At 44.4% G+C, this 13,307-nt stretch overlaps 1 long non-coding RNA gene across 1 annotated transcript; it reads right to left on the bottom strand.

Moving 5' to 3' along the window:
- Window positions 1-704: 704 nt before the first annotated feature.
- On the bottom strand, window positions 705-11,499 carry LOC129146440 (uncharacterized). Its single transcript, XR_008553179.1, has 3 exons — window positions 10,749-11,499; window positions 1,550-4,052; window positions 705-1,200 (listed from the first exon to the last, which is right to left on the bottom strand). It is a non-coding gene; the product is annotated as an uncharacterized LOC129146440 (long non-coding RNA).
- Between the last annotated feature and the right edge of the window lie 1,808 nt (window positions 11,500-13,307).

Raw genomic sequence — 13,307 nt, 5'->3', positions numbered from 1 at the left:
ATGTGGACTCTGGAGAGAGCACAGCAGCTGCGCACACTGCAGGCTTCCCTGGGGTCCAAACAATGGTCCATGGGATGTGTGGGGGAGGGGAAGTTACCCTCAGGAAAGTAACATAGATTCCAGATGTGCTAAATCTTATATCTTTCATGTATTTGGAATTAAACCTGATTTCTCCATGGGGCTCATTGGCGTCAAGCTGAGGCTTGTCCTTAGAGATAGTACGTGGGGGAGCCTGTCTCACGTCTGGGCTCCTTAGAGAACGTCTTTTCCTTCTGTACTGGGGTCTTCACAGCCAGAGGCACTTATGGTCCGTTTGCCCTCCATTGGCCTGTAGTTTGGGCTGCCCCTCCCTCTGTAGAGAGTGGGACAGTCCCTCTTCCAGCGCCCTGTGTGATGGCACAGAGGGCATAGCCCTGGGTGTTCTCTTTGCACACTTGTGGCTGAAATGTCCTGGTTGCTTCAGGCCCTTTTAGAGAGACAGAGATTTACATTAGTTTCCCAAAGTCCTTGTGTTTTACTTGGTCTCATGAGAACAAAGGCAGCTTCCCCATCAGCTGCTGTGAGTCTCTCACTTTAGTCTCCAGCATTTTCCCTCCTGCCTCAGTTGTGGCGTAAGAATTGAAATTTATACTCCCAACTTCCCCCAGGATATCTTTGTTCTCTAGTTTATGAGCTGGTCATGCAGCAGCTCAAAAGGTCTGAGGACACAGTCCAGGGATGAGTAGGCAGTGAAGGCCTCATTACCCACCTGCAAGAGAATGACAGGAAAAGCACCTCTTTTTGGTCATCTCTGACCTGCAGCCAAAAGGCACCCCTTTTGGGTTTCGGAATTATAGGAGGAAGGTGACTGTAGTGGCAGGATGGGCACTGAGCAGGTTTTCTATGATACAGCAGATGGGTAAAGGAGAGACTTGGCGCCCTCAGTGGCTTTCTCAGGTTTTTATTGAGCTTTACATGTAGTGTGGCAAACAGGCACATGGCAGGCAGGGGTGCTGGGGGGGCCAGGAAGCCGGTAGGTGTCCAAGCCCTTGGCAAGTCTTCACTCTGGGCTTCTCTGGCTTCTTTCTTCTTTCTCTCCTTCTCTCACCTGATTCTTCTGCTTCTTTACTCTCTTGGTGACTCCTCCCACAGCCCACAGAAGTAAGTAAGACAGTTTGCACCAACGTAACAACTGCAGGTGCCCCATCAGGCCGGGCAATCCTAATGGTGGGAGGGCAGAAAAACCTGAAAACCATTTACCCTACAATCCACCCCCCCTGAGTGTTTTCTTCTATACAGTCTATGTATGTACAATTTTCCCTTAACAAACATAAACAATGCAGCCATGGCCCACAAAAGAAAATACAACTGAATACATAATGATAAAACAATACAACAAAATACAAATAATTCTAGGTAGGATACCAACCAAGTGGCAAAAAATGATTATTGGCACCAGCAGATGATCCACCACTTCTGCTGCCAAAGGCACTGCTCATGCAAGGAGGGAACCATCCGGCTGTGGTCTCACCACAACCACACACAGCATCCACTCTCAGTATGCACTCACTCTTGGATTGGTGATTGTAGAGGCAGGACGGACTCTGAGCAGGTTTTCTGACCCAGCAGACGGTAAAGGAGAGTCTTGGAGCCCTCAGTGGCTTTCTAAGGCTTTTATTGAGCTGTTACATATAGAGCAGCAACCAGGTACACGGCAGGCAGAGGTTCTGGGGGGGCCTCCATGCCCCAGCAACTCTTCACTCTGGGCTTCTCTTTCTCTCTTATGGCTTTCTTTCTCCCCTTCTCTCTCCTCTGCTTCTGTCCTGACTATACCATGGCTCTCGGAAGAAAACAAGATAGTTTGCAACAATGTAACAACTGCAGGTGCCCCATCAGGCAGGGCAATCCTAATGGTGGAAGGGCAGAAAGCCTGAAAACCATTTACCCTACAATCCACCCCCTTAGGGTTTTCTGCCATACAATCTATATACAAGTATATATAAGATTCCTTTAACAAACACAGCAGCCATGGCCCACAAAAGAAAATACAACTGAATAATGAAACAATACAACAGAACATAAATAATTCCAGGCAGGGCACCAACCTAGTGGCAAAAGACGATTATTGGCACCAGCAGATGATCCACCACTTCCGCTGCCAAAGGCACTGCCCATACGAGGGAAGGACTATCCAGCTGTGGTCTTGCCCACAAGCCACACACAGCATCCACCCCCAGGATGCACTCACTCTTGGATTGGTGATTCTATACTCTTTGGGGGTAATTGCCCAATCTTCAGGGTTTCTGTCTACAGTCGCTTCAACACTGGGCTTTCATGGCCACCAATGCGACACGCAGACCCCTGCACTCAGGCCAACCCATTACACAAGCACATAGGTTGGGGATCTGTGGATGCAAGCTCCACATGCGACCTCTCTTGGGTCCCCTCTTTGGCTGTGGGCTCCACCACAAGCAATGTTCCCCACCTGTCCCGCAAGGACAGGGTCCTCAACTCCTCATCCTCACTTAGCAGTGAGCAAGGCATCACCCACACTGGTTTTCTTTAATATATTTAGGCTGCTTAGCAGCTACTCAGGGCTTCCCAATCTCAGCACCAGCTTTTGCCTTTCTAAGTTGGCTTTTTTTCCTCTGCCTGGCTGCTGGGCAGTACACAGACTGCTTTTGGCCACTGAGGCCCACTGGCCACCCCCAAATTCCCATCTCCTGGGGTGTATAAACAATACCATCATCCCCCAGGGTCCCCAAAACAGAACATTACCCTGCCAAAGTTCCTCCACCTTCTGGTAGGATTGTCAGTCCAAGTCCATCAGTCTTTTCCTGCATCAGCACTGGGCGAGCTCCGAACCATAGTCCTTTCTTCCCCAATAATTCTGCCACCTCAGGGGTCGTGGGCTGGTCCTCACAGGCCATCGCCTCCTCCAGGTGAGGTCTCGTCCCGCAGCACCCAGATCTTGTCCACCTCCTGTGCTCCTGTAGCATCTTCAGCTCTTCCCGCAGCTCCTGGACTCTGGTCACCGCCTGTGCTGCCATGGCACGTCCACTGTTGTCACAGGCAAACACAGTCTGCTCCTCCTCAGTTCCTCCTGAGGTCTTCAGAGGGCTCCATACCCGTCTGCATCGTAACATCCTGGCGACTTACGCCAATTGTGGGGGCAGGATGGGCACTGAGCAGGTTTCTATGATCCAGCAGATGGGTAAAGAAGAGTCCTGGAGCCCTCAGTGGTTTCTCAGTTTTTTATTGAGCTTTACATGCATTGCAGCAACCAGGTACTTGGCTGGCAGGAGTGCCAAGGGGTAAGAAGGCCATGAGGCCTTTAAGCCCCCGGCAAGTCTTCACTCTGGGCTACTCTGGCTTCTTTTTCCCCTTCTCTTTCCTGCTTCTGCTTCTCTTGGTGATTATCTCAATACCCCTGCCATGGCCCACAGAAGTAAACAAGATAGTTTGCAATAATGTAACAACTGCAGGTGCCCCATCAGGCAGGGCAATGCTAATGGTGGGAGGGCAGAAAAGCCTGAAAAGCATTTACTCTACAGTGACCTGCACCCACAGTTGGAGGGGAGAGATGTGGTTTAGTCACCCTTACCCATGCCCAGCATCTCTCATCCTGCCCCTACTCCTTTTCACAAGTCTGAACACTCAGTCAGGCCCCTGCCTGGAGGGCGGGTCTCAGGCTGGTGAGATGCCAGGACACGGAGGAGGAGCCTTTCCCAGCTTCCAGGGAAATGTCTGTGGTGCCTGAATGGAGGAGCAGGGAAACCAAGGAGGGGATCCAGGGACCAGTCCAGGGGGACAGAAAATCTGTGGACAGGACAGATTCTGGGGCCACCTTGGACCAGGGAGTTTCCAGGGTTATGTTCCAAGTGGTGTGTGGGGAAAGGTGGGTGGAGGTCAGGGCTTGGGGCAGATTTAAGGATCACAGATTGATGCAAAGCCATGACCGCGAGTCAGGGATGTGGACAGAGACCACCGTGTCCAGTATGAAGAGCTGTGGGGTCCTGGACAGGTGGCTCAGGAAAGCAGGTATGCATCTCCTCAAGTCTGAGAGAAAGTATCTGCAGACAAAGTAAACTCACTTGTTTTTTGAGAATTTGCAGTAAGATCAAACCATAGGCCTTACTTAGCACCGGCTTCACAGGAAATGAAAACCACCTACACAGGAAATGACATGAAAAGGACCACTCAGTCTCACTCAGTGTGCACGGGGTATTTTTGTTTTCTTTGTGGCTGTAAGGCCCAGACAACCACTTTCACCAGTGTCAGTGGGGTCCATTTATGGATTTTAATATTGTCCTCTGCTTAGGCTCAAGGAGGCAAACTGCCCAAAAATAAGCTGAATACAATGTGAATACTTTTGATGGTCATTTCAGCTAAAACCTGGGAAATAGCTTGTCCCAGCACTTTACAAAGGTAAGTAATTTGCATGCTGTTATATGAAATGATTTTTATTTTTATGTCTTCAAATATCTAACAAAAGTTTATGAAGTTTAAGGCTATAAGGTTTCTGACTTGGGTATTTTCTGTTAATCACTTGTTATATAATGTTAAAGTAATACTCATAAAGGAATTGATGTGCTTTGGGTGACTGCATACAGATTAAATATAAAGTGAAATCATTATTTCCTTCTCTTTTTTAAAAAATATTTTTATTTATTATGCATATAAGAACTTGGGTATAGGCCAGAAGTGTGGGGGTTGACAAGATCCACCAGATACAGAATGGGGGAGCAGAACAGACAGATCTACTGAAATACACTGCTGAGGGGAGCAGCAGGCCAGACAGGAGAGATCTGCTGTGCCTTGTGGATCAGCTCCCTCACTGGGGATGGAATTCATGCTGCAGTGGCTGGTAATAGCCTGATAGCACTGAGACTTGAACCCCTGGGCTACCAGGAGTGCCCTTTTTCCTTGTCATTCATCTAATTTCAGACATTTGTTTTTCCAAGAGAAATGATCATCTATTGCTGTAGTGAAATTATGCTTCAGACATTGCCTATGGCCAGTAAATACATTTTTTTCTCATAAAACTGATATTACCATAGATATAAATGATAATACATGGCTGTGAAGGTATGAAAACAGCTAAGCTGCTGCTTATGATTGACTAATAGTCTTGTGGATGAAAGGAAAAGGGAGAGTTAGAAAACTTATTTGTTGAAAGATCAAAGATGAATAACATATTGTATATTGACATATCATATTTACATGGGGCTATAACATATATTTTGGAGTTTTGCACCGGGCACAGCAGGTTTCTATGATTCAAGCAGACCTGGGTAAAGGAGGAGTCCTGGAGCCCTGGCTTTTATTGAGCTTTACACGTAGTGCAGCAACCAGGTAGAGGGCAGGCATGGGTGCTGCAGGGCCAGGAGGTCTGCCTCCCCCCAGGTCTTCATTCTGAGCTTCTCTGGCTTCTTTCTCCCCTTCTCTCTCTGGTCTCTCTCTCCTGGATGTTTCTCTCACTTGCCTATCTCAACACTCCTCCCATGGCCCACAGAAGTAAATAAGACAGTTTGCAATAATGAAACAACTGCAGGTGCCCCATCAGGCAGGGCAATCCCAATGGTGGGAGGGCAGAAAAGCCTGAAAACCATTTACCTTACAAGCCATCCCCTCAGGGTTTTCTGCCATACAATCTATACACAAGTATATACAAGTTTCCTTTAACAAACACAAACACAGCAGCCATGGCCCACAAAAGAAAATACAACAGAACAGCTTTCGGCAAAATGTCGTGTCAGGGGTTCCTGAAAGGATGAGAGGGCCTAGGCGACATGTTAAGGGCTGAGGGGAATGGAATGAGGCAGACAGGCACTCTTCTTTTGGGTGCAAGTATCTCCTAATGAGGGGCTCAGCAGGTCTTTATACCTTTTTAGCAAGCAGAGAAATGACATCGTATGCATAGAAGCACAGCAGAAACAATCAGTGCATCCCTTTCCCCATAGACTTTTGGCCACAATGTGCTCTCAGCAAGAAGACAACCTTCAAGATTAATAAAAAACTAAGCCTTACACTAGAGCTCATTGTTTCAGCTAGACAATTACCTAAGACAGTGGATAGCCATCAGTACACCCCTATCAGCCAAAGCCTGAGCAAGAAAAGTCTTTTCTTATTCGCATGGCCTTCACCCAGGGACGGCTGCTACTCAGCTATCAGAACTTTTTCTACCTAGAAACTCCTTAACTCAAATAACTTCATTTAAAAACATTCCCAAGAAACTCCTAAAAAGCAAAGGAAGGACTTACTATAATTGTTGTGCTGGATTGCTTGTCAGGCATGTACAATAAATTGTCTCCCATTGTCAGGTGGGCCAAATTGTTTAATACTAATTTCTAAACAGATAATTTTTTGTGCCATTTACTTGCAGTCTACTGATACATATAATTTATTGTCTAAAGTACTTTCTGGGAAATTTTTCTCTTTTTATGACCAAGAACAAAAAACGAAGGGATGTTAAATCTTCAGCCCCATGGTGTGAGGCCCTTTAGCTTTGGCCCCACAGTGTGAGGCCCTTTTTCTTAGCTGCTTGCCAGTATCTTATCTGGCTGGGGCAACATGGCCTCCTGAAGCATTTCCCCCTTTTTTGTTTTTGGCCATCATTTGCATAATTTGTAATTCAATATGCATCTGATTGATAGCATGGAAAAGCAATTTGATAAACAATGGGAAGAGAATTAAAATAATCATGGACACAAGCAAAATAGTAACTATAGCAATAAATGATGGAAACCAGGCGGCCTTAGTGGTATAGTGCTGTAAGGAGGCCAAAAAGGAAGCAGCAACCTCGGCAGGGGTGGAAGAGGAGAGATGAGCTAAACTAATTGCCTTAATATCTTCCTGCAGAGCAGTAAGGTCAAGGGAAACATTCGTGTTATCCCAAACACCCAGCAAATGATTTTTAACATTATTTCATGAAACAGAGGAAGAATTATAAACAAGTGGAGTAACACAAATTCATTTGCAATCAGAGCAACATGTAGTGGTCAAGCAAGTTTTGATATGCTGAATTTGATTATCAATATACAAAAGTGTCTCCTTTAGAACACTTTAGCGTGTTTCAAAATTTTTTATCTAAGAGCATAAATATTAAAATTATTACACAATATTTCTCTAAATCTACAGGTAGTATAACATAAGGAGGTTGATAAACAATTACAAAAACAATTTGTCTACATTATTTCAAGCACTATTTAAATCAACAAGCAAGGTTTCACACAAGGGAATAGAGGAGGCATGTTTCTGCGTAGGGTGGCAGAAGTTGGTGACGAAGTAGGACTGGTCTGTGACTCCTCAAGTTGCAATTGGTGAAGAGGAGAAACCAAGGCATCAGATAAGTCTATTGGGGATCCAGATAGGTGAATCAGTGTCCTGTAGAAAAATACAAGCATAGCCTCTCCCACAAGTTAAATGAATAAAAAATTTTTTGAAGGCAGGGGAGGTGTAAGCTGGTGCATTATCTGTCTTAATAGACTTAGCCTTTTCTGCACAAGCAAAGCAAAACATTAAATGTTGAGACACATCTTTTTCTCCTATCCGAGCTGTAGCCATAATTAAATGAGAAAAGGTGTCTACAGAGACATATACATAACTTAATTTTTTAAAGCTGGGAACATAAGGTTTTAGGAGGAACTGCAGCATTAGGAGAATTTAGTTTCTCTTGAAGCAATTCCTGATTTCTGAGGGCAATTTTTACTGAAATGGCCTGTGTGGCCACATGAAAGCAAGCTTCAGTATTAATTAATCTTTTTTCCATTATGTGAATAAATTCATCAAATAATGCAATACAGTCAAATTGCCAACACATATCATTGTTTCTCTTTAAACCTATTATTTGCAGGTTTTATAAACCAAGGCAAATAAAATTTACTTTCCCTCAAACCTTCTACAACTTACTACATACCCTCAATGTTAGCTTTTTCTCTATTCTTCCACATCCTGGCACAACCAGACATTTTAATTTTAAGACAAAACTACTCTCCCTTTCCTTCTTTTTTTACTTACCATCAGTCATCAATTGTTCTTCCTCTTTTCTTCAGACACTACTAAAACTTTCAACAAATCATGATGGTGTTTTTTTTTTTCATTAGTCCAGAACACAAGGAGGTGCATTGTGTGTTCGCCACCCCAAAATGTTACTTTAAACATTACAGTTTTTAAAATTGGCTTAAAAACAATATAGCTTGGTTTCACTTGATAAAGTTAATAAGACAAAAAAATTTACATATGTAAGTATATATATATATATATATATACACACACACACACACACACACATAAGTTTTTAGTCAAGGAAAGAAAAATACTTTAAAGATACATTTATACAGAGTAGATTATTAATATTTAACATTATAACTTTTTTTTTTTTTTTAAGAGGCATGTATTTTTATTTATTTATTTATTTGTTTGTTTGTACATGCACTGGGTATAGTCAGAAGCGCGGGAGGGTGAGAGAATTCACCAGAGCCAGAGCGGGGAGCAGAGCAGGCAGAAGGACCGAAGCACACTGCTGAGGGGAGCAGCGGGCGGCAGGAGAGGTCTGTGCGCCATGTGGGACCCTCCTCTGGTGGCCGGGGAGCAGCCGGGGATCGAACCGGCCCCGCAGAGGCCGCGGGCAGCTTCGCAACCCAGCGCTCAACCGCTGCGCCACCGGGGAGGCCCTAACATTATAACTTTAAGGCATATATGCTTTAAATTATGTCATAAAATTTGAACTACTTCTTGTTTGTCAAAAATTTTGGATCATGATCTCAAAATTTGTTTTCATGAGAACTTATATAGGCGCTGTTTATAATTAATTCTCCAGAGGTAAAAAACAAAACAAAACAAAAACACAAAGACAGACACAAACAGACACAGAGATCTCTTGATATACATTTAAAATTTTGGCCATGTGCATATATTTTAAGACAGTTATTTTACCAATATGTGTGAAGATACTGAGGTTTTTAATGAGTTAACAGCTAAAATCTGTACACAGAGTAGGTGTCTAATTTTAATTATTACCAAAGACCTTGAGCTCGAGACCACAACAGTCATGGCAGTTTTTACTAACTTTTTAGATAAGAAAATATTTTTTGAGTTCATATTTTTAAGAAATGATTTTTTGGTTTTAGGTTGTTAACACTTTATTTCACTGAGAACAAGCATATTTTAAAACAAAAAAGAACACTGTTATCTTGAGAACAGGAGAAGAGGTAAATTTTAGTCAGTCTGCCTGTTTTTAGGCTTTTATCAAAATCTGAGGCTTAGTATTTAGCTCAAAAATGTCTGTATTACCACTTTATATTTTACCAGGTTAGTTAGTTTTAACAAGAAACTTAACCTTTTATAGGTCCAATAAGTAAATTTAAAAGCTTTTATTCAACCAATAAGCATTTTGCATAGCTTGTTAGCAAGTCCAAAGTAATTCAGCAGTTTTTGCCTTAGACAATTTAGACTTTAAAATCAGAAAAACACAGGGAAATAGAACTTTTTTTCTAGAATGAACCAAAATAGTTTTTTTAAGGTGGACAATAGAAGAGTTCAGTCCCCACAGCAGGAAGGCAGTAGAGACCGGCCAGTGATCTCAACACTGGAGAAAAAGTCCAGGCAACTACTTGTTGAGACCAAGGACAGCCCCCACCCATCCATTTCAGTGGGTTTATACTATTTTAATAAATTCCTCTTAGTCATATTATAGTCATATAATCTCATATACTCATATTTAACCATTTTCTATCACTTTAACAATTGTGAATGAACTTTGAATACTATTATTTAGAAGTACCTTATTTATTTATTTATTTATCTATCTATCGATTTATTTATTTATTTTAAAATAACAAATGGAAAAACTCCAACTGGGGGGGTAACCTTGCCTCCTCCCCAAATAATTAACTGGAAAAGCTTGAAGAATTTTTTCTTCCATTTAAGATCATGTCACATTATCTCTTACTTGTTTTTGAGTTTTTATTTTTATCTCTTAACAATTTTAGCCAAGTCCGGGTTGGAAATTTGGGCTGGATTTCGGAATGGTCTCACAATTGGGAGCCGATGACTCTACAAAGAGGTCAGTGCTGGCTCTGGGATTGATTTTTGATTTTTGAAAAATAATTTCATCATCTGATGAATCCTGATCACTTTCCCTAGTACTGCAGGCTATTTTTTCTTTTACTTTTGGTTTTGCATCTTTCGTTTTGCCTCCAGCCAGGCAAAAAAAAAACGACCTATCTGTTCAGGCAATTGTTTTGTTAATACAGGGCTGTCAGCTGAGTCCTTTTTGATGTCCTTTAGGGATACAGGTAATTCTCTGAGTTTTTAATTTATTTTCTCTAATTCAGACCCTTGATCTAGCATATCCTGTAGCAGATGCCACAGTGAAAAGGCATCTATGGGGACCTTCTCAGGTCCATGGAGAGTATAATAAGTTGTCATTTCCTCTCCTACTCTGGCCCAAGTTCTTACATCCAGAGATGTTATCCTTGGGAACCAAGGATAACACATTTTAACAAAATTTAGGAAACTAGCCAATTGCGCATGAGAGGTCTTAAGGCCTCTCTTAACAAGTGTATACTTAATTATATTATATCAATAAAGAGTCCTCTTTCCCTAGACTCATTGTGGCCCAATGCCTTTTCAACAATAAGACACCCACTCGCCTTATTACAGTTCTGAATTACTGCTCCCTCCTACCCTGCTTTCTCTACAGGGGGGTATGCACCCTAACCTATGGAGCAGATGCTAGCAGTCCCCACCAGGGAAAGAAATCTTACCTTTCAAGTCCCTGTTCAGGCGCCACTTGCCGCAGACCAGCCTCGGCAAAATGTTGTGTCAGGGGTTCCTGAAAGGATGAGACGGCCTAGGCAACACGTTAAGGGCTGAAGGGAAGGGAATGAAGCAGACACGCACTCTTCTTTTGGGTGCAAGTATCTCCTACTGAGGGGCTCAGCAGGTTCTTTATTTATATTTTAGCAAGCCGAGAGATTACATCATCATATGCATAGAAACAAAGCAGAAACAATCAGTGCATCCCTTTCCCCATAGACTTTTGGCTGCTGTGTGCTCTCAGCAAGAAGGCAACCTTCAAGGTTAATAGATAAAAAACTAAGACTTACACTAAAACTCATTGTTTCAGCTAGACAATTACCTAAGACAGTGGATAGCCACCAGTGCATCCCTATCAGCTAAAGCCTGAGCGTGAAAAGACTTTTCTTATTCACATGGCCTTCAGCTGGGGACCGGCTGCTATTCAGCTATCAGAACTTTTTCTACCTAGAAACTCCTTAACTCAAATAGCTTCATTTAAAAACTTTCCCAAGAAATTCCTAAAAAGCAAAGGAAGGACTTACTATAATTGTTGTGCTGGATTGCTTGTCAGGCATGTACAATAAATTGTCTCCCATTGTGAAGTGGGCCAAAGTGTTTAATAACTAATTTTTTTTTAAGGTTTATTTTTTTATTTATTTATGCAAGCACTGGGCACAGTCAGAAGCGCGGGAGGGTGAGAGAATTCACCAGAGCCAGAGCGGGGAGCAGAGCAGGCAGAAGGACCGAAGTACACTGCTGAGGGGAGCAGTGGGCGGCAGGAGAGGTCTGCACACCATGTGGGACCCTCCTCCAGTTGCTGGGGAGCAGCCGGGGATCGAACCAGCATTGCTGAGGCTGTGGGCAGCTTCACAACCCAGTGCTCAACAGCTGCGCCACCGGGGAGGTCCTTAATAACTAATTTCTAAACATAATTTTTTGCAGTCTACTGATATATATAATTTATTGCCTAAAGTACTTTCTGGGAAATTTTTCTCTTTTTATGACCAAGAACAAAAAACAAAGGGATGTTAAATCTTCAGCTCCATGGTGTGAGGCCCTTTAGCTTTGGCCCCATGGTGTGAGGCCCTTTTTCTTAGCTGCTTGCCAGTATTTTATCTGGCTGGGGCAACAAAGCCTCCTGCAGCAAAAACACAGATAATTCCAGCCAGGGCACCAACCTAGTGGCAAAAGACAATTATTGGCACAGCAGATAGTCCACCACTTCTGCTGCCGAAGGCACTGCTCATACAAAGGGGGAACCACTCAGGTCTCTGCATCACACACCAGGAACCGTCAGGCTTCCTGGTCTTCTTCAACTCTGGTCTTGGCCACAAGCCACACACCGCATCCACCCCCAGGATGCACTCGCTCTTGGATCGGTGATTCTGTACTTTGGGGGTAATCGCCCAACCCTCAGGGTTTTCTGTCTGCAGTCACTCCAACACTGGGCTTTCATAGTCTCCAATGTGACACCAGACCCTTGCACTCAGGCCAACCCACTGCACAAGCACATGGGTCGGGGATCCGTGGATACAAGCTCCACATGTGGCCTCTCTTGGGTACCCTCTTTGGCAGTGGGCTCCACCATGAGCCACATTCCTCACCTGTCCCCCAAGGATGGGTTCCTCCGCTCCTCACCCTCACTCAACTGTGAGCAGGGCATCACCCACAGGTGATTGAGACTCACTGGCCTTCTTTAGCACACTTAGGCTGCTTAACAGCTGCTCAGGGCTTCCCAATCTTAGCACCAGCTTTTGCCTGTCTAAGTTGGCTTTTCCTCTGCCTAGCTGCTGGGCAGTACACAGGCTGCTTTTGGCCACCCCCAGATTCCCATCTCCTGGGTGTACAAACAATACCATCCTCCCCCAGGGTCCCCAAAACAGAACATTACCCTGCCAAAGTTCCTACACCTTCTGGTGGGATTGTCAGTCCAAGTCCATCAGTCTTTTCCTGCATCAGCACTGGGCGAGCTCCGAATCGTGGTCCTTTCTTCCCCAACGATTCTGCTGCCTCCGGGGTTGTGGGCTGGTCCTCTCGGGCCACCTCCTCCTCCAGGTGAGATCTCGTCCCACAGCTTCTGGACCTTGTCCAACGCCTGTGCTCCTGCAGCATCTTCAGCTCGTCCCGCAGCTCCTGGACTCTGGTCACCACCTGTGCTGTCATGGCACGTCCAGTGTTGTCACAGGCAAAGACAGTCTGCTCCTCCTCAGTCCCTCCTGAGGTCTTCGGAGGGCTCCATACCTGTCTGCTTCGAATCATCCTGCTGACTTACGCCAATTATAGGGGCAGGATGGTCACAGAGCAGGTTTCTATGATTTGAGCAGACCTGGGTAAATGAGGAGTTCTGGAGTCTTCGGTGGCTTTCTCAGGCTTTTATTGAGCTTTAAATGTAGTGTGGCAACCAGGTACACGGCAGGCAGGAGTGGGGGGTGGGGGGTGGGGGAAAGGGGGGCAGGAGGCCAGCAGCCGTCCAAGCACCCAGCAAGTCTTCATTGCGGGCTTCTCTGGCTTCCTTCTCCCCTTCT

This window comes from Talpa occidentalis, unplaced genomic scaffold (assembly GCF_014898055.3).
Source record: "Talpa occidentalis isolate TD23 unplaced genomic scaffold, MPIMG_talOcc4v2.1 talOcc4.2, whole genome shotgun sequence".
In the NCBI taxonomy this organism is placed as follows: Eukaryota; Metazoa; Chordata; class Mammalia; order Eulipotyphla; family Talpidae; genus Talpa; species Talpa occidentalis.
This window is presented reverse-complemented; position numbering and strand designations above follow the sequence as displayed.